The sequence below is a fragment of the Tursiops truncatus genome, chromosome 1 (genome assembly GCF_011762595.2).
Source record: "Tursiops truncatus isolate mTurTru1 chromosome 1, mTurTru1.mat.Y, whole genome shotgun sequence".
Lineage (NCBI taxonomy): Eukaryota > Metazoa > Chordata > Mammalia > Artiodactyla > Delphinidae > Tursiops > Tursiops truncatus.
In genome coordinates this window covers 62,910,390-62,930,274 of record NC_047034.1, presented here as the reverse complement: position 1 = coordinate 62,930,274, position 19,885 = coordinate 62,910,390, and the positions used below count along the sequence as shown (strand labels likewise).

At 42.3% G+C, this 19,885-nt stretch overlaps 1 long non-coding RNA gene and 1 pseudogene across 1 annotated transcript; both read left to right on the top strand.

The window, feature by feature from the left end:
• The first annotated feature begins 286 nt into the window (after nucleotides 1-286).
• LOC117309601 (RAD52 motif-containing protein 1-like) lies at nucleotides 287-9,015 on the top strand (annotated as a pseudogene).
• A 2,578-nt stretch (nucleotides 9,016-11,593) lies between these two features.
• Nucleotides 11,594-16,200, top strand: LOC141278735 (uncharacterized). Its single transcript, XR_012331849.1, has 3 exons — nucleotides 11,594-12,508; nucleotides 13,714-13,773; nucleotides 15,379-16,200. It is a non-coding gene; the product is annotated as an uncharacterized lncRNA (long non-coding RNA).
• Nucleotides 16,201-19,885: the final 3,685 nt, after the last annotated feature.

Sequence of the window (19,885 nt, the reverse complement as noted above, 5' to 3'; positions counted from 1 at the left end):
TGATGCTGTTTTATGTCCTATTTGGAGCCTGAGAGTTTCTGGTTCCATAACCAGAAGCTGCTACCTAGTCCTTCTAATGGAATGGAGAGCTAGTTTATTCTTAGACTCTCAAGCTCTGAACTTGCTCTGAATCTCATGCTTTTCTATCCACAAAACACTCAGGGGCTTTCAACTATTTTTCTATATATTAGATTTATTGGCACTAACTTTTTAAAAAGCGCACGGGTGGCCGTTCGCTGGTGCAGTCCTCTTGCGCCCCGAGCAGCGCATGCGCGGTGATGTTAGGATGCTGCATTTGGTACCTTTTGCAGTTCCCATCGGGGGTGACAAAACCTTGCTGGTGTGGGAGCTGAGCTCTGGATCCACGGCCGAGGCCTTGCAAGTGAGAGGAGCCGGAGTGGAGGGAGGGGTGGAGGAAGCCGCCCCACACCCCAATAACTGGGCGCCCCGGGGTACTGCTTCAGCACCTCATCTGCCTGTGGTCTCTGCTGAGAGGAATCTTAGTTCTAGAGACGACCTGAGCAGTCACCTCGCCCCCATAGATTTTTGAGGCATAGTTCCCAACAGAAGGCATTGCCTCCTAATGCTTCTCGAAGCTTAGGATTTCAGAGGGAACTTGTTCATGAAATGAGAAGTGTTTGGAGTAGCAGACTCACCACAGTTACCTGTGGCGAAGGGCTGGGGGAATATAAGGGAATGGGCGGTTTGGTTTCCTGGGCCTGAAATTTACTGCACTTTCTTAGTGTGAGACCACCCTAGAGCATTCTCTGTTCACAGTCTTCTCCTGATTTGGCCTTCTGTATTCTGTCTGAGTCTTCCCAAACGCAGCAGTGGGTGGTCCTGGGTTCTATGCCATCATCAAGTTTTATTCAGCAAGGGATGCCCATAGAGCCCAAAAGGCATGTGACCAGAAGCAGCTGTTTCACACATCTCCAGTGAAGGTGGGTCCAAATGTGCAGACTGTGCACTTTCACTGCTGAGGGCCCGGGTTGAATCCCTAGTCTGGGAACTAAGATCCCAGGGGTAAAAAAAAAAAAAAAAACGGCCAGCGTTTGTACAGCACTGTGGTGTACAGAATGCTCTCAGATGCACTGCTCCACTGATCCCCCAGTTCCCTAGTGGTTTCTTCCTTTTTTTTAGATGAAGAAACACGAACTCAGGATGGTTAAGTGGCTTACTTAAGGTTCATGGCAGTAAATGTGGAAACTAGAGGCCAAACCCAAACTTAACTGATGTTAAACCCCATGTCATTTTATGCTGCCCCTTAATTTAAGAAATCTTCACAAGAGTCTTCCTTATATTTACTTTTATGTGGATTTTAAATGTGTGAGGTTGACAATTTATTTTAATTAATTAATTTATTTATTTTTGGCTGCGTTGGGTCTTGTTGCTGCACGCCGGCTTTCTCTAGATGCATGAGCAGGGGTTGCTCATCGTTGCGGTGTGTGGGCTTCTCATCGCAATGGCTTCTCTTGGTGCGGAGCACGGTTTCTAGGCACGCAGGCTTCAGTAGTTTTGGCTTACAGGCTCTAGAGCACAGGCTCAGTAGATGTGGCACACGGGCTTAGTTGCTCTGCGGCATGTGGGATCTTCCTGGACCAGAGATTGAACCCGTGCCCCCTGCACTGGCAGGCGGACTCTTAACAACTGTGCCACCAGGGAAGTCCCGAGCTTGACAAACTTTTGTCAGATGTAACATAAAGGAGGCTTCATCATCATCATTACTGTCAAACTGCCTATTCAGAACTCCCTTCAGATTCCAGAAAATGGTTAAAATATTCTTTAATGCATTGTAGAAACCTTATTCCATATCAAAATGCCATCCAATTTTACTTCCCCAGAATTAACATTTCATTATGTACTTCCATTCAGCCACCATTCCTTTTTCAAGGACCTTTTCAATTCCTCTGAATAAGTGAGTGAGGCTTAGATTTCCCAGACCTTTCCCTTTATAATTGTGTGTCTTCTCTGACTGGCTTCTTGCTCTGGCTACTTCCTACTGACCTTGCTGCCTCTTCTCACCCATATTTCTGTACTCACTGATTTCACCTTTATTGAATCTGAGAACTCTCCTCAGATGTGACTCCAGGTACACTACCTCCCACTTCTTTACCCTGTTTAACACCCTCTTCAATCCTGGCAGTACTCCCTGGGATTGAAATGATTTTGTGTCAGACATTCTTTAATTTGCACACCCTGTGACCATTTCACATAACCACTCAGATATTACAGATGGTCCTGGAAAGATTATGAAACAGTTACTTGGTATCAGTTGTAAGTAATGAGTTCTTTTCTTATATTGGACATTAAGACCATTCCATAAGCATAGGTTGTGAGATTTTCACAGCATAAAGCCCGTCACTGATAGCATAATGAAGAAAATGTTCTCCAAGTCACTATAGAGGTGAGAGGAAAGGGCATTCGTATTAGATTTGTATATTTAATGCAGAGCCTTAGTTTACTACCCACAATCCCGAAATTTTTCCCTACTTTACTTATGCGTTCTTTTTCAATTTTATTTATTTATTTGCTTGCACTGGATCTCAGTTGCAGCAGATAGCTCCTTAGTTTTGGCTCAAGGGCTCCCCAGTTGTGGCATGTGGGCTCCCCATTTGCAGTAGGCAGGCTCCTTTTTTTGTGGCTTGCAGGCTCCTGAAATTTGGCGTGCAAACTCTTCGTTGCAGCATACATGTGAGACCAAGTTCACTGACCTGGGATCGAACCCAGGCCCCCTGCATTGGGAGCATGGAGTCTTAACCACTGCACCAGCACGGAAGTTCCAATTATGTGTTCTTTTATTCATTGGCAGGTATACATACTTCTTATCTTACTTCCCCTGTGTTTTTTATAAATACAGAAAAGAGAATAACATCTTAAATTAAAACCAAGGAAAGGCCTAATGTATCTGAGCTTTTCTTAGTAGCACGAAGGGAAAGGTTTGCCAGCAAGAACTGTGGCAAGGTTATCCCAGATGTCAGCTGTATCTACTACCCAGGAGCTCAAGCCCTTCTGAAGCTTCCTAATTGTCCAGGACAGCTCCATTTTGACTCACCGTACAGGGCCTAGCATCCCATGCGACACTCAATATTTAAAAATTAATCTTCATTTCTCCTACCCAGCAGGCAACTTCAGTTGGAGAAAGTAACTTCATTTTCTTATGTACTCATTCATTCACTCAGTCAACAGACCATCACTCCTCTATTATATGCCAATATGTATTCTTCTTTCTGGTAACAAGGAAAGAATAATATATGGTTCCTTCAAGCACTGAAGGAGCTCATAAACTAGTGACAGAGGAAGATGCACAAACAAATCCATAAAGCATTAACAATGCTGTGATTTTATTTGTATTATTTGAATTTTTATGACTATATTTATATACTACACCCTGTTCAAAATGGAAATGGACATCTAAGAAAGAACTAGTGATATAAAAACTCCACAGTAATATGTAAGTTCTTCAGAGAGTTAAGACTGGAAATATTTGCACTGTCAAATAAGCCTGTTAATGCAGATGAACCTCTAATTCTTTTCGTTGCTTTATTTACATTTATAGAGGTATACATATTCCCTCTTCTAACAGGGGTTAGTAACTTGGGGAGGGGGTGCTACAGATTCAGGTCCTAATTCAGTGGCAGGTCCGTCTTATCTCCTCTTCAGGTCATATTCTCAAGCAGGAGATACAGGATGAGGTGAGTAAAATAGTTCACTTCCTTTGCTTACCCCCAGCCCCATAATAGGCTTCTCCTGGGCTTCCTTGGTTCTTTCATCATCACTTTCACCACCAGAGGTCAGGGAACCTTCCAGTTAATCAGGGGTCCTGGAAATGATGCACAAAAGTACTGACTGAAAAATAATAAATAACATTTATTTAGGACTCACTGTGAACTCATTGCTTAAAATGTCCTACTTAATCTTCAAACCACTCTATAAAATTGGTATTGATAAATCTCAGGTATATCGAAAATGAGTCTTTATGTAGGGTCGTGATATTTTTAGGTCTTTTATGTCTTTAGGTTCATCTCGGCACCAGACATAAGGCGGTTCAACATAATACGCTTGCCCTAAAGAGCTCCAGATGCCAAGAATTGGGAACATACAACTTTGGTTTCCGTGGGTGTTCAAAAAGGATCATCAAGGTAAACTCTGTAGATTTTCTTTGACTAACCAGACTCCTTTCAACATTGAACTCCTAGACTTTAGAGGGCAGAACAGAACAGGGCTGTGGGGAGGAGTTGTGAGAGACTTCCACATGGAAGTATCTGAGCATTGGCCTGCCACCTAGAATTAGTGATAATCTCAATGACTTGGATGGTGGTGTCCAAAATTTTCTCCAGTATTTGTATGTTATATCATAAAAAAAATAGTTGGCCATATCTAGTCATTCATTTGCAAGTCTCAGTTGATTTTGAAGGGATAGCATACCTAAACTATTACCTGGGATTGCTGGAGTTTGGTATTTATTTCTAACAACAGAATATGTTGAAGTCTAGCCTTTAATTCAAAATCCTAACAGCTTCAGGATCTTTCTAACATTGAAGAAAGAGAAAATACAGATACTGTGACACCACTTCAGAAGCAAAGCCTGAAGGTCTTCTGTGCTTTAGAGGTGTGTTGCCCTCCCACGAGTGCAGGAGTCCCTGAGTTGGCATGGCTCAGGAACCTTTGGAGAAGTTGGAGGAAGGCCTGTTTTCCAGTATGTGTGTGTGTGTGGGGAGGTGAGGGAGTGGGATTTCTCTTTTTTCCTTTCTTTCTGAAACTCAACTTTTCAGATACATCATCACCTTCTCTAAGCAACGAAAGCCCTGGGCAGAATTTTTCTGCCCGACACTATAGGTTTTTATCTTAGGGAATACCTGACAGCACCTTAATCTTCAGAAATTTGGAACTCACTGCCTGCCAAGAAGCTTAGGAGGAGGGAAAATCAGTTAGGAATGGTTTTTTTTTTTTTCGTTAATAATTATTTTTGTGCTAAAATAGTCCTTCAAATGCACATGTCTTCTGGCCTTCAGTTATCCCAACAAAATCATTGTCTAAAGATTGAAATAAACTCTTGTGTAAATGTTCAGTCTTTTGCCTCCTGTAAAAGGACCTGAGCAGAATAATTAAATGTAGATTCCTAGAAAGGGGATTCTGATTGGTACTGAGTTTTTTCCTAGAATCCATGGCACTTGGGCTTAGGGTTTTAAGTCAGAGGCAGGGCTGTTAGCGAATGGGGTGGAGGAGGCTCCACTATTCACCTGAGTGGGTGATGGTTGAGGAGAGGCCAGATCATCTGCACTACAACCAAATCTATCTCACTGTATGAATCCAGCTGTTTATGCACAGGAGAGCAGGGTCTGTAGCAGTGTAGCCTCAGCTTCTCCATTTGAAATCTGTGAGTAATACGAGATTTCTGCCACGTTTTTGGTTTGCATTTCCCGTCTAGTATTTTAGGAACTTCCAGAATACATCTGAGCTGTAAAAATATGCCATGCCAGGGTATACCTGCAACGGAGACATTCACCCGTAGCCCAGTGTTGTGCCTGCCCTTAATCACTAAGGTAATGATCTAAGGATCACAGATGCATTTTTAGTTTTAAACGTATAACCTAGAAATCAGTTATTCATATAGGCGTTTTAAATTCATCTGTTTTGGCTGGATTTAGGGTCATTATTGTTGTTTATGAAAAGGAAGATAACCCAGAAGCTTGCTATTCAGAAAGCTATGACAGATGCATTTCAGAAATTGCTGATTGTGGTTTTAGGTAAGACCTTTTTGATTGTCGTTGAAGTGCTTCAGTTTCAGTGAGCAAATAAACTTATTTGAAAAGTTAATTGGATGAAAATAATGGTTATCTAAAACATTACGTATTCTTTCATTCACCAGATGCTTTCACAGCAGCAGTCTTACATTTGTGCTTTGTGGCATTTATGAGAAAAACAACAGCAAATATTATTGTCCCCAGTGTTTAGATGTAGAATGACTTGCCTCAGTTCATACAGAAAGTGTTTGATCCACTTCTTCCTCAATTGCTTGCTTATCATACAGAATGGTGTAGTGATTATAAGCCTTGGACACCTGTGTTTGAGTCCTAATTTTGTCTCTTAGATTTTCTTGTTGTTGTTGCAATTTTAGATTTTTGTAGCCAGAGACATTTGTAGGTATTTAATATCTCTAAGCTGCAATTTCTTTATCTGCAAATAGGGTTAGTAATTCAGCTTACCACCAAATGGGGGATATTGTAAGAGTAAATGGGATGATGAACCTAACAAGCTTAGAGCTATGCCTGAAACATAGTAAGCAGAGAAAATATATTGACTATTATTATTACTGCCATTTTCTTGTTGAAGAGTTTATTAGATTATGTTTTGGGAATCAGTTTAATTTCAGTTTTCATTTCTGATGTATTCGGTGAATATTATTCTTACATAATAACCGGCTACGTTTTTGTAAACCTTGAAAGTGGTCATGCGATTGAATAGTGTTGGTTTTGTTCCCTATCGAGTTATGCAGCGGTGAGAATGGCATAAGCTGTGCCCAAAGGAAACTTTATGATTAGTAGATCCCCAGAACAGAACTGCTCCCCTGCTTCACAGCCCTGCAGGCTGAGAAATCCTAGCTAAGTTGTCAGAGACTTTATTTGCTTGTAAGAGTTGACCCTGGATTGGTCTTGTCTTTCCAGCCTGGGCAATCTTTCCAGTGAAGTTTGATTTTCCTGGTCATCAGGCAGAATCTCCATCAGCTGTCAACTCTGGGTAACAGCCTTTAAGAACCAAACTAAATGACTGGGTTGTTTGTGCCTAATATGCCCAGGCACTCCTTATATATACCCAAAACTCCTTAGACCAAAAAGCCTGGTATCCCTAACTTGCCTTGAGGAAAGCTGTATTGTGCAAAGTGTACATGGGCCAGTTTCTGCCAGTAGAGTGTTCAAATGCTCACTCTCTCTGTCTCTGTCTCTAAAGCTATGTTCATTGTATCTGGTAGAATTTTGGTCCCAAGGAATAGGCACTTGCCTTGCTTCTAATAGGAAGTATCTATTGTAGTCCAGTGGTATCTCTCCCAGGTTTGAACTCACTTTGACTCTCCCCTAATGCCTTCCTATTTAACTGTATTGTGATTGAACATGTTTTTTCCACAGCTTTTAATTTCTGTGTCCTTATTTCTTAGTTCTTATTTCTAAGATCATAAATTTTTGAACCAAAGTTGATACTTCTTATATATGTTTTCACAAATAATTATGATAAAAACTGAAGTGTCAGATGAGGGAACTTCTAGGAAAATGCTCTTATTTTCTGCTTTTAGAAGTCAAAAGAATGTCTAATTATTCGGTGCTACCATTGTATATAGGAAGTTTAAGAACAAGAAAACTTCTGAATTGATCCTTGTTAATTTTATTACAGAAAGTGGTAAAACAGCTGTGGCATATAGACCCTGTGAAGAGGTCACAGATGCTAGAACCGAAGAGGAACTACAGGATTTAATTCAAGTATGTGGAGATAAAAGCTCAAGGGGTACACAGCCAGTGTAGCCATAATTCAAAACAACCAGCAGGATATGGAAGACTTCAGCATATCTACTCAGCTCTGTGTTTCTTAGGAAAAGGTGAAACTCTGAAACTGCTTTTGAGGCAGGAAATTTCTAGGACTTTTCCAAGTTCTGAGCCTTGTCTCTGGCCCCTTATTTGAAGTTTGGAGAGCAGGATTGAGGGCCACCAGTGTACGTCTACAGTTGTGGACACAGGCCCTTAGAACTCCCCTCAATTAGAATTGCAGGGATTTGGGAACAAAGTAACTATGGTCTTAAGTGTGATTATGCTACACTGTTGAAAAACAATTCATGCCTTTCAAGTAAGGTATATTACCCAGATCTCAGCATCTCATATGTATCTTGTGTTAAATATTTTGCCAAAGAACCTTTTTGTAAAGAAGTTATATGGATACCTCGAATTAGGGATTAAGTTGTCAACGTAATTTCTGAAAGAAAACATTAATGTACTGCATATAGGATTTTTATTTAAAATGAGCAAAAAGTGTGTTTCATGCCATTGAGAGCTTAATTTTTGCCTAGATTTCTGATTATTTAACTCACCCCAATGTTGCAAAGTTTGTTTTGAAGGGAAGAAAGTAGAGAAAGAAAAGGTGGTTATGTTCTGAAAAATGAAAACTTTTTGAAAGTTTTTCCCGTACAAAATAATTATTTCAATTCAATTTAAATCAGTCAAGGAAACTTGAAACGTATCCATGTTTGGGCTTTAAGAAGTCTAGCTTCCTGTGAAATGTGAGAGGAAAGGATTCCGTATTGATACTAAAGATTTTGGAAACCTGATTATAACAAGAGATCCACTCCTAAATGAGGCCAATCTTGGAATCAGTTCCATTTAGAAACCATTATGTGCTAGGCACTGGAAATAAGGTGAAGCTCCTTCTCTCTTGGAGTTTAGGTGTTAAAGGTGTAACAGACAATTAAAAAGGACTAAAATTAAATAGATTATGAAAAGGACTGTGAAGAAAGTAAACTTCGTGCTAGTTAGAGTATTTCAAGAAAATTACTTAACATGCTGACTTTAACATTCTAAGTATCTTCTCCATATGTGCACACAAGGTAGACCTCTGAAAAGTGGCACTGTAGTTTTTTCTAGATTAATGGCTCTGTTGAGACAAGGTGGGATGTGGGACATTTTCCCATGCTAATGTAAAGGGCCATTCACTTGGTTTTAAACTCTTTCCCAGAATGAATTGTTCACCTGCCCCATTCCCCTCCTACAGAAATTCTGGAGTCATCACTGATTCAGTGGTGACCCCCTAATAATAGAGTGGTGAATGAATCATGAGACGTGAATACTGAGAGTTTGGAGGAAATGGCAACATTTCAGCATAATTGTAAGGTGTGTTCCCTTCCCGCCACCCTAACTGGTGCTCATTTTGCAGGTCAGCTACTTTTCATGTCAGCCGTTTGGCCAAAGGGAGGAAGAATGTCTCTCAGACTTCAGCTTTGAGGAGGAAGAGTTGAGATTGCCAGAACTGGACTAGCACTTTTGAATTTCCCAGAATGCCAGGTCCTTTGGTTTCCACGGGAAGCTCTGCATCGTTCCCAACCCCCCTCAACCACTGGGCTGTCAGAGTTTGGGGCCACTCGGGTCTGCAGCCCAAATCCCGCCTCATTGTTTGGGACCGGGGTGCGCAGGGCGGATTTGGGAAGAGGGCCCAGCAGGAGGTAACTGTCACCTTTGCAAGGGGAAGGATGGCTTGCGCCCTGTGGACTCTGGGAGAAAGTCCCACTCTGGTGGCGCGGATTGGATCTCCGAATGAGCCTAATAACGGTGGCATAACTAAAGACGTCATAAATAACGGGTGGGACGTTTTGCGGGGCCGGTCCGCGCGGTTGCTAACATGAGCCCTCACATCGCGGCACTGGCATAGCAGTTCCGTTTGGCTCTGGAGGAGGATGTGGCTCCGGCTCCTCACTGGCCTGGGTCACTGTGCCTGGGAGCCGCCGCATGTTATGTCGTGGCTGCGCCTCTGTGTCGTGGCTGCACCCCACGGCTCTTCCTCACATGGCAACAACGGTCGCTTCTAGCCCAGGCAGTTCAGCCTCCGGAGTGGGCCATGGGCCCCGTCCAGGTGATCCCCAACCCCGCACGGCTGACCGAGGCTTTGTCTTCAGATGCCTAAGAACCCTTCCCAAATTGCCCCATGCCCTTACATCCCTGGCAGAAGCCGGGGGCTTTAACTACTTGACGTCCTAGTCTCCAGTCCAGATGTTGGCCCGGCCTCATCAGGAGTTGACTGAGACTGGGGTTCCATACCCGGACACGGATTCGGTTGGAGAGCTGCCTACAGGGCCAGATCAGTTTGCTGTTCCACATCAGGATCTGAATAACAAGCAAACCCAACATCAAAAGCTCCCAGAGGCAGTTCCAGTGCTAGACTGGGATCAGAGTCAGCCCTTGGTTCTCCTTTCTCGACACAAAAGTAAGACTAAACACATAGGTCTAGATGAGGCTGAAGGTCACCAGTCATTTGTTCATACTTGTTCCACCTCTAGGTAGTAAGAGCTCAAAACCAATGAAGTTTATTGTTTCACCCCCAAACCTGAAGAAAGATCTAGTTCAGCATCAACGGCTTGCCAAAGTTGTTGTTGGAACTACAGGCCAATTTCGAAAAAAACACTCAGGGTCTAGAACGACAGTTGCAGGGTTGTTGTTTGGATACCAGTATGGATGCCATTTAACCTGAGGAGAGGTGACCTAGGGATTTTTTTAGGAGCCCAGATAAAACTATGGAGCCCCCAGAGGAAGCTGAAACTTCTCCATCCCAGCAGGAGGCCCAAGCTCCTCATGCAGAGTTCATTGAGGAGGCTGAAACTTTACCCCAGCAGGAGCCCCCTGCTTAGCATCCACAAAGCCCTGAGGAGGTTGAATCTTTTTTCAATCTTTCAATCTTTTGAAGTTCTGCCCCTTGTCCTGTGCTTTAAAGGAGACTCCAATCTACCTGTTGAAACCTGCTTCTTGCAATTCTGCCTTGGTTTCGAATCCTCTTCGTTGCCTTACCTCAATATATTTTTCGCCGAAAGTTGCCCTTAACTCTGCAGATTTGTGAATTACAGTGCCCCTGAGCTCCATTTTCAACTCGCTTTTTTGTGAGCTGGTCACAGAACCACAGGACTGCTTCAGGCCCTGTTCTTTCTCCGGGGCAGCAGGCTGAGCCTTTGGTTAATTCTTCCTCCTGATGGGAAATTAGAGTGGCATGAGCCTGTCCAAACACCTACAGCTGTTCTCTCATTGGTTCGCCCTCATACCTTTCATGCTCCGCACTAACTGCAGACTGTACGAAACAGGAGGTTAAATGCGCTGATTCTCCAAATGGGGAGATTGTTAGTAAAGCGGCTGGAATGGCGAACCCGAGCACCAGGAGAGGAAAAATGAGGTGGGTTTTAGGAAACCTTTCCCGATCACACGGTGTACTATCCTCTGTGTGTCCCATGCATGTTTTAGCCGTAGGAAGATTCCCTTAAACCTGGAGCGTTGGGACCCATGTAATGGGTGGCGCGCAGTATTGCTTTAAAGGGTCTGCATTTGCTCACCCAACCTCACCAATCAGCTCAGCCCCAAGTGTCCAGCCTTATGTCTCATCCAGCTGTGGGTGAAGATAAGTTCAATTCACGGTTCATCACAGCGCCTGGACGAATTTTGTAAGAATTTCTCTCTCCATCACTCTGTGTTTTTTTCCTTTTTGAAATTTCTTTTTATAATGGGGTTTTGCTGATATTCACTGCAGTGTTTATGCCACTCTACACACACTTGATTCCCTTACGGAGACATATCAATACATAGGTTTTAAGCTTCTTACTAGTCACCTATATTCCTCTGCGGTGCATAGGGGGTGTTGAGTCCAGTTCATTGAGCAAACAGTAGGTCTTGTCTATTACATATTTGGTTTATGGAAGGGTATCTGTGTTAATTTCAAACTCTGGTTTTATGCATCACCCCACCTCACCTTTCCCCTTAAGTCGGCATAAGTGCGTTTTCTAAATGTGTGACTCTGTTCTGTTTTGTATTCAGCTCATGTGTAGCCAAGTTTACATTCCGTCTATAAGTGATGTCTTATGATAAGTTTCCTTTTCTGTGTGACTTCTTTCACTTAGAATCATCGTACCTAAATCCACTCATTTTGCTGCTGCTGGCCTTATGACATTGATTTCATGGCTGAGTGATATTCCATTGTACATAAGTACCAGAACTCCTTTATCCATTTTTCTCTTTCCCGGGATATTTAAGGTGCACAGAAGTCGAGGATTTTGTAAACAGAAGAGCCCTAAACTTTGGGGTGTCTGTGTCTTGTTGATTTTTAGTTTTCCCAAGGTATATGGCTATGAGTGGAAGTGCCCTATGTTCTGTAGCTCTTTTCTTTACATGTTTCAGGAAACACCATTGTAGTGGAATAACTGAGGACATGGAAAGGAGACGTGACCCATGAGCCCCTGCCCCCCAGCAAACTGGGGGCTTGCGAATAAGCCAGAACTGCAAACAGTCCTGATTGCTTTGAGCCCCGCCACTCCCCCGGCAAACTGGGGGCCTGCGAATAAGCATTGAGTGCTTTGGGCACTGATCCATGAGATGTCCTCAGTGTAATCAGAATGGTGGGAACACAACGAAATGTCCTTGTGCTACTTCAGTATAATGAGAATGGTGGGAACACAAGGCAATGTCCTTGTGCTGCTTTTGCACTCAGGGATGAAGCACGGCATGTTTTCGTGAAAGCCCATTATTGCTTGCATATTCAATAAAAGCGTATGTTGCTGCTTTGGCATTTCTGGAATGTTAGGAAAACAAGTCTTAAAATGTAAACATAGATAATGCTTAAATAAAAGCTACCACAGCAGGACAGACAGCGCTGTTTTGCCTGAGCGAGCGGCAGCCCTCTACTGCTGTGCTTCGACACAATTCATCTCCTGTGATGAGCTTACTTTCGGCCCTGGCATAAGAAAAACTACAACATTTGGCGCCCGAACAGGGACCTGAAGGTAAGCAATCGCGTGATCGCGGGACCAAAGGGGAATTTGGTACGTTCAAGAGTAAGCCAAACCTTCGGGAGCAGTAGAGTAACTGTAATGGGGAATTCCCATTCAGTAGAATTTCAGTACATTAGATTCCTGAAACAGTTATTACTGAGTTCAGGAGTGAAAGTGAAACCAGAATCTTTTGATGAATTGTTTGCATTGGTTCGTAAACATTGTTACTGCTTTCAACCTACTGGTCATAACCAGTTGAATATAAAAGTTTGGAAACAGGTTATGCGAGCCTTAAGAAGAGCTCATCAACATGGAGACCCTGTATCTGTCCGTGTTTGGTCTGTTTGTAAATTAATTTCCCTTGCTCTGAAACCATGACAATCTGAAACTGAAAGTGAAAATGGGGCACGCCCTCAGCGTCCGAATTCTGATCCCGATCATTCTGCTGCTTTTCGTACTTTGTTTCGTGAGTCTCCTATAGAGGACCTTCCTCCGCCCCCTCCTCCCCTTGTGTCTGAGACGGGAGAGGATTTTTCAGGTTCCAGTGATGAAGGGGCTTTTTCTGATGATGATAAAGATCGGGAGCAGGCTAGCAAACAAAATGAGATGCCACTTTCTCAACAAAATGAGATTTCTGATATACTTTCAAAGTTGAAAAATTTGAGGGTTAAATTGGAAGAAAATAAAAACAGTGCTACCACTCCTTTATATCAGGAGCCATGTCCTACTATTCCTTTGGCTCCTCCTTTAGAATTAGCAGCTTATCCTGTTGGAGCCTCTCGTCAGTTTCGCTTTCCTCTAAAACCTGAATCTGATAGAATATTGTTGGAAGAAGAGATGAATAAACAAGAAAAGCAATATTCTGAATCATTTTTTGCTTTCCCTATTGTTAGACAAGCTATGCCTGCTAATGATCAATTTCTGAATGGGTATATGAACGTTGAGTATAACCCTCATGATGTAAAAATTTTAAAAATGCTAATAAAAAGCCATTAAGGTATATGGGATGCATTCTAATTATGTTCAAGGTGTTTTGTCTAGGTATGCTTCCGAAAACATATTAATTCCTCAGGATTGGGAGGCGCTTGCCAAGACTGTTCTTGAACCTGGACAATATATACAGTTTAAGACTTGGTGGAAAAAAGAAGGCGCCTCCATTGACCTGGGGACAAATGAAAAAGTTTACAGGCACTGCTGAAAATCTTGTTATTTCGCAGGGTAAATCCCTCAATAGCACCAGTCTTTTTGTGGCCATGATGGCAGTGTTGTCTGCACAGGTAATAAGCATATCAGCCAATGAGATAAATTGTACTAACCATACTTATTGGACTTATATTCCTAACCCTCCTCTTAATATGGGGGTTACCTGGTGGGATGCCCCAATTCTTGTATATATAAATGAGTCTAGATGGTTGCCTGGTCCTTTTGATGATAGAGGCCCTTTGAAGCCGGAAGAAGAAGGAAGGGTAATAGAATATTACACGGTGGGTGTTAGGGGACCTCCTATTTGTATGGGAAAGGGAGATCATTGCCTTAAAATGAATTATCAGGCATGGTTAAGTGTTGTCAAAAATGAAAGCAGATATCATGGGTTATATCTTTTGAGTGCTTATAGTTTTAAAAGTTCTAATTCCACTCTTAATGAGAATGTTTCCACACCTTACTTGCCTCCATGCCAGGTGCCTCTTGTGGATCGATTATCGGACTGGGTCCATTGGACTCGATGCCGAGGAGAAGTGGCTCGGGTTCTTGTTAATACTTCTTGGGGAAGCGTCATTGATTGGAGCCCTTTTGGCTCCGCCCGAGAAAAAAGGGGTCTGAAGAATTTACACTGGCATAGAGAGGATAACACTATAGCAATACTATTAATGATACCATAGTATGACATGCTGGAGGGTTTTCTCCTCCAGATCCTCATTTAAATGGATATCCTATCCAAAAGGACTTGTGGAAGCTTATGGCAGCTTTGAAAAAGATTAATGCTTGGGTAGGACATATGGTTAACAAATCTGGAAATCATAGTTTGAGTTTTCATAAAAATGTTACTTGGTATACTCATAGTTGTGTGAAATTACCTTATATATTGTTAAAGGGACCAGATAAATGGAATAAGACTCTAGGTATTATAATGTGTAAAAATTGCTCTCTGTATACCTGCATTAACTCTAGTATATCTTTTAACATATCTACTGGAAGTTTGTATATCTTACGAGCTCGGACAGGTCTTTGGCTTCCTGTCAATCTTGGAAGGGGATGGCAAGAATCTCTTCCTATGGCTGTTTTGCAATATTTAGCTGATGCATTAAAAAAAGGTACAAGATTTGTAGGAATGTTGATTGCAGCTGTCATGGGTATTATAGCCATAACAGCTACTGCTGCAGTAGCTGGAGTTGCTTTAGAACAATCTATTCAAACCGTTGATTATATAACTGATTGACATAAAAATTCTGAAATGCTTTGGTCCTCTCAACGACAAATTGATTTGGAAATACATTCGGAAATAGCAGACTTACAACAAGCTGTGGTTATGTTGGGGGACCAACTTGTAAATTTACAAAGACAAATGAAGCTACGTTGTGACTGGAATCAAAGTGCCTTTTGTGGCACTTCGGTTCCATATAATCAGTCTACATTCCCCTGGGCAAAAATAAAAAAGCATTTATTACACCACAAAAATTTGACAGAAGAAATTGTGAATTTACAAGGGAAAATTCAACAAACTTTTCAAAGGAAATTACAACGACTTAATTCACAAGAAATATGGTCTAAAATTATTCAAGGATTTAATAATTTTAATCCCATGTCTAAATTACATGCTTTATTTTGTTCTACTACAGGATTGCTAATGCTCATTATAATAATAATCATATGTTTAACTGTAGTCCGACGACGAGTGAAAGCTACCCGCCATACAACATCTCAACAAGCTGCCGTGTTCTCCTTGATGGTGCACAAGCTGCAAAACAAAAAGGGGGAAATGTAGTGGAATAACTGAGGACATGGAAAGGAGACGTGACCTATGAGCCACCCCCCCAGCAAACCGGGGGCATGCGAATAAGCCAGAACTGTAAACAGTCCTAAGTGCTTTGAGACCCCCCCCCCCACAGCAAACCGGGGGCCTGCGAATAAGCATTGAGTGCTTTGGGCACTGATCCATGAGATGTCCTCAGTATAATCAGAATGGTGGGAACACAAGGAAATGTGCTTGTGCTACTTCAGAATAATCAGAATGGTGGGAACACAAGGCAATGTCCTTGTGCTGCTTTTGCGCTCAAGGACGAAGCACGGCATGTTTTCAAGAAAGCCCATTATTGCTTGTATAATCAATAAAAGCGTATGTTGCTGCTTTGGCATTGTTGGAATGTTAAGAAAACAAGTCTTAAAATGTAAACATAGATAATGCTTAAAAGCTACCACAGCAGGACAGACGGCGCTGTTTTGCCTGAGCGAGTGGCAGCCCTCTACTGCTGTGCTTCGGCACAATTCATCTCGTGTGATGAGCTTACTTTCGGCCCGGTCATAAGAAAAACTACAACACACCATACACTTCTCCAGAGTGACTGTTGGCAATTTACATCCCACCCTTCAGGGTAACAAGGCTCCCTGTTCTCCATGGCCTGTCCTGCCTCTCTGGTTTTTACACTTTTTTCAGATGGCCCTTTGGACCGGTGGGAAGAGAGACTTCTTTGTTGTGCCGATTTCCATTGCCGCTTGCTTGGTTGGGCAGAATGCGGGTATGCGTTTTTTCCTGAATATATTCTGGAAAAAACGCATACGCCCTTTTTGGCCAACTGCATGATTGTCGAAGTTCTGCCGCTTTTCGTGTGCTTTAAAGAAGACTCCAATCTACCTGTTGAAACCTGTTTCCTGCAATTCTGCCTTGGTTTCAAATCCTCGTCATTGCCTTACCTCAATATATTTTTCGACGAAAGTTGTCCTTTTTAACTCTACAGCTTTGTGAATTGCAGTGCCCCTGAGCTCCATTTTTCAACTCGCTTTTTTGTGAACTGGCCGCAAAACCACAGGATTGCTTCAGACCGTATTCTGGTTCCGGGCCGGCAGGCTAAGCCATTGGTTAATTCTTCCTCCTGATGGGAAATTAGAGTAACATGTGCCCGTCCAAACACCTACAGGTATTCTCTCATTAGTATTAGTACCCCCTCATCCCGATCATCCTCTGCAGTAATTGCAGACTGTGCGAAACAGGAGGTTTAAGGCGCTGACTCGCCAAATGGGGAGATTGTTAGTAAAGCAGCTGGAATGGCGAACCCGAGCACCAGGAGAGGAACAATCAGGTGCGTTTTAGAAACCTTTCCCGATCACACGGTGTACCGTCCTCTGGGTTTCCTTTGCATGTTTAGCTGTAGGAAGATTCCCTTAAACCTGGAGAGTTGGGACCCATGGAATGGGAAGCGTGTAGTATTGCTTTAAAGGGTCTGCATTTGTTCACCCAACCTCACGAATCCACTCAGCCCCAAGTGTCCAGCTTATGTCTCATCCAGCTGTGGGTGTAGATAAGGTCAATTCAGGGTGCATCACAGTCCCTGAACGAATTTTGTAAGAATTTCTCTCTCCATCACTCTCTTTGTGTTTTTTTGTTTTTTGAAATTTATTTTTATAATGGGGTTTAGCTGTTTTCACTGCAGTGTTTCTGCCGCTCTACACACACTTGATTCCCTTACAGAGACATATCAATACATAGGTTTTAAGATTCTTACTAGTCACATATATTCCTCTGCGGTGCGTAGTGGGTGCTGAGTCCAGTTCATTGAGCAAGAGTAGGTCTTGTCTATTACATATTTGGTTTATGGAAAGGTATCTGTGCTAATTTCAAACTCCGGTTTTATGCATCACCCCACCTACCTTTCCCTTCAAGCAGGCATAAGTGCGTTTTCTAAATGTGTGACTGTTCTGTTTTGTAATTCAGCTCATTTGTAGCCATGTTTACATTCCGTCTATAAGTGATATCTTATGATAAGTTTCCTTTTCTGTGTGACTTCTTTCACTTAGAATCATCGTACCTAAATCCACTCATTTTGCTGCTGCTGGCCTTATGACATTGATTTCATGGCTGAGTGATATTCCATTGTACATAAGTACCACAATTTCTTTATCCATCTTTCTCTTTCCTATGATATTTAAGGTGTACTGAAGTTGATGATCTTGTGTGCAGAGCAGCCCTAAACTTTGCGGTGGCTGTGTCTTGTTGATTTTTAGTTTTCCCAATATATATGCCCATGAGTGGAAGTGCTCTATGATCTGTAGCTGTTTTTTAGGTGTTTTAAGAAACACTATACACTTCTCCAGAGTGGCTGTTCACAATTTACATCCCGTCCGTCAGCGTAACAAGACTCCCTTTTCAACATGGCCTGTCCTGCCTTTCTGGTTTTAACACTTTTCTCGAATGACCCTTTTTACCTATGGAAGTGAGACTTCTTTGTAGTGCGGATTTGCATTGCCCGCTTGCTTGGTTGGCCAAAAAGTGCGTATGCGTTTTTTCCTCAATATATTCAGGAAAAAACGCATTCGCCCTTTTTGGCCTAGTGCATCATTGTCGAAGTTCTGCCGCTTTTCATATGCCTTAAATGCAATTCCAATCTACCTCCTGAAATCTGTTTCCTGCAATTGTGCCTTGCTTTCAAGTCCTCTTCGTAGCATTACCTCAATATATTTTTGGATGATAGTTGTGCTTTATAACTCTGCAGGTTTTGTGAATTGCAGTGCCCCTGAGCTCCATTTTTCAATTCGCTTTTTTGTGAGCTGGCCTCAAAACCGCAGGATTGCATCAGGCCCTATTCTGGTTCTGAAGCGGCAGGCTGAGCCTTTCATTAATTATTCTTCCTGATGGGAAATTATAGTGACATATGCCCATCCAAACACCTATAGCTAGTCTCTCATTGATTCCCCCTCTTCCCATTCATCTTCCGGACAAATTGCAAACTGTGGGAAATAGGAGGTTAAAGGCGCTGATTATTCAGGTGAAGAGATTGTTAGTAAAGCAGCTGGAATGGTGAACCCGAGCACCAGGAGATTAAAAAATGAGGTGCGTTTTAGAAATCTTTCCGGATCACCCCGTGTACCATCCTCTGGTTTTCCCACTCATCTTTTCACCGTACGCAGATTCGGTGAACCTGGAGAGTTGGGACCCATGGAATGGGTAGCAGGCAGAATTACTTTAAATGGTATGCCTTTTCTCACCCAACCCTACCAATCCTCTCAGCCACAAGAATGTCCAGCCTTATGTCTCATCCAGCTGTGGTTGTAGATGTGCTCAGTCCATGTTGCATCACAGCCCATGAACGAATTTTGTAAGAATTTCTCTCTCTTTCACGGTCTTTGTGTTTGTGTTTGAAATTCATTTTTATAATGGGGTTTAGCTGAGTTTCACTGCTGTGTTTATGCTGCTCTACACACACTTGATTTCCCTACGGTGACATATCAATACATAGGTTTTAAGATTCTTACTAGTCAGATATATTCTTCTTTTGTGAAGAGGGAGTGTTGAGTCTAGTTCATTGAGCAAGGAGTAGGTCTTGTCTGTTACATATCTGAATTATATAACGGTATTTGTGCTAATTTCCATCTCTTTTTTTATGCATCATCCCACCTCAACTTTCCCCTTAAGCAGGCATAAGCGTGTTTTCTAAATGTGTGACTCTGCCTTGTTTTGTAATTTAGTTCATGTGTAGCGATGGTTACATTCCTTCTAAAAGTGATATCTTATGATAAGTTTCTTTTTCTGTGTGACTTCACTTAGAGTCATCGGACCTAAATCCACTCATTATGCTGCTACTAGCCTTATGACACTGATTTCATGGCTGAGTGAAATTCCATTGTACATAAGTACCACATCTGCTTTATCCATTGTTCTCTTTCCTGGGATATTTAAGCTGAACCGAAATCTAGGTTCTTGTAAACAGAGCAGCCCTATATTGGGGTGTCTGTGTCTTGTTTATTTTTAGTCTTCCCAAGATATTCGCCCGTGACTGGAAGTGACCTATGCTCTTTCACTCTGTTTTTAAATGTTTTTGGAAACACGATCCACTTCTCCAGAGTGGCTTTCGGCAATTTATACCGCGCACATCCTCGTAATAAGGCTCCCTCTTCTCCATGGCCTGTCCTGCATTTCTGGTTTTTACATATTTTTCGGATGGCCCTTTTGAGTGGTGGGAAGTGAGACTTCTTTCTTGTGCTGATTTGCATTGCCCACTTGCTTGGTTGGCCAAAAAGGGCGTATGCGTTTTTTCCTGAATATATTCAGGAAAAAACGCATACGCCCTTTTTGGCCAACTGCATCATTGTCGAAGTTCTGACCCTTTTCATGTACTTTAAAGGCTAGACTAATCCACCTCTTGAAATCTGTTTCCTGCAATTCTGCCTTGCATTCAG